Source organism: Euprymna scolopes, chromosome 8, assembly GCF_053919585.1.
Source record: "Euprymna scolopes isolate OS-2025 chromosome 8, ASM5391958v1, whole genome shotgun sequence".
Lineage (NCBI taxonomy): Eukaryota > Metazoa > Mollusca > Cephalopoda > Sepiida > Sepiolidae > Euprymna > Euprymna scolopes.
Genome location: NC_136489.1, coordinates 126,544,241 through 126,546,192, shown reverse-complemented (window position 1 = coordinate 126,546,192; position 1,952 = coordinate 126,544,241). Strand labels below are relative to the sequence as shown.

Genomic DNA, 1,952 nt, shown 5'->3' with positions numbered 1-1,952 from the left:
AAAAATAACATCAGTTTCGTGCTTTAAAAAAACCCTCATAACCTTGAAATCACTATTCTAGAAACATAAGTGGATTTTTAACATTATATATATATATATATATATACACGAATATTTTTGCTAATTCGTTTGATAAGCTGTGTACCAAATTCATCATATTTTGGCGAAAAGCTGTAAAGCAGGCAGACAGAACCTAATTGCTTACAAACCCAATTTGCTTGTTATTTTAAACGATGTGGAGACACCGCCTTTCGTTATACACATTTAAAAATACCATCTCTTATTTGTTGTCCTCTCGTCTGTCTCCATAATCACTGAACCATGCCTTCTAAGTGTTTCGTCTATTTACGCAATTTTTAAAGAAGATTGAAAACTTGCTCAGATATTCAAGGGGAGGTAATCAAGTTAGTGCAAGTATTGCAAAGAGTTTCTGTGTTAGAGATTTTAAAGGCGAGAAACTGAGAGAGCAGTTAATCAACTGTAAGATTGGTACTACAATACCGACTTGGGTTTTGGTTTCTGTTTTATTTTTGTCTACCATGTTATTTCTTAGAAACTGTTGAGTCTCAATCACCGTCTACTTGATACTAGTGTCAGTTTCAGGTACTGTTGAATTATAAAAAATTGAATATAAGTTTCAGCTCAATTGTGAGAACTAGCCTCATTTCTTGCATTAACAGTGAGATAAACACACCTTTTTTTTTTAGGTTAATTCAAGTTTACAAGATAACACCACCATATCTGTTTTATATAATGTTTATGTATTAATATATGGGATCTTAATAGTAACGTTATATAATTTTCACATTGATTTACAGAAACGTACTTTATTAATTATATATACTTTGTTAACATTGGTACAATCACGTTGACACACCGGTTCCCGTCAGATTACCGAAGTTAAGCAACGTTGAGCCTGGTTAGTACCAGATGGGTGACCATTTGGGAATTCTAGGTGCTGTATGTGCTTTCCGCTTATTTTGGTATTGTTTCCAGTCGTCCTGAGCCTCCACTTGCCACTGGTATTCAACAATGTCAAACCAGGAGAGGTGTGGTTGGAAATTGCGCAACTCTTGCCACACAAATTTCACACGCAGGCACCCTTACAGTGGGTATCCATAGTCTGTCAAAACTGAAGGAAGCCTTTTTTTATACTTTAATGCTGTCACTTCTGATATTTTCTTGTACTGTGTTTATATATTACTAGGATAGCGTGTGTGTTATTTATTTTGTGTGTCACGCTTACATCCGAGTAACTGTCGTTCAATTGTTATGGACTTCCATTTCTTGTGATAAATAATTTTATCAATTCTTCATAAGTTTTGGTTTCGGTTTTTATTATAGCTGATGGCACTCAAATTATATATATATATATATATATATATATATATATATATATATATATATACGAGCAAACAATTAATAAAACATGTTAAAAAACACTTTGAAATGAGTTAAAAATATATTTAATCTGAAAAGGAAACACTAAATAAATGGATAGTCCTTAATCTGCGGAGTTTCGAAAAAAAATACTTTCCTTCTCATCAGAGGGTAGGAATTAGCAAAATGCGGGATCGGATTTTGCATGCAAAAGTATTTGATGAAACAACAAGTAAGTCAAAGATCCTACTTGATAACAAAAAAGTGAAGCAGAGGGAATATGGTGAAGAAAAAGGTGATTACACGTGAATGGATAGTCTGGTGGAAGATAAATAATCGAGTGACGGTAAAATCCAAATATAAAACTTCTAGAAAGTTAATTGAGTTTCCATATATATATTTGTTTACTGTTTTTTGGGGAAAGAATTCCAACAAAGTGTTCGATTAAAAGAAAAACTTTTTCGATATAAGAGCTTAATATTTATTTATTTATTTATTTATTTATTTGTACAGAAGTTCAGAAAAACATTGATACTGTCGGTTTCAAGCCCAATATTAACTGGTCCCCTTTA

The 1,952-nt window shown here is 32.3% G+C and overlaps 1 pseudogene; it reads left to right on the top strand.

Annotated features, from left to right (window-relative positions):
* Positions 1-851: 851 nt before the first annotated feature.
* Positions 852-967, top strand: LOC145284381 (5S ribosomal RNA; annotated as a pseudogene).
* The last annotated feature ends 985 nt before the right edge of the window (positions 968-1,952 follow it).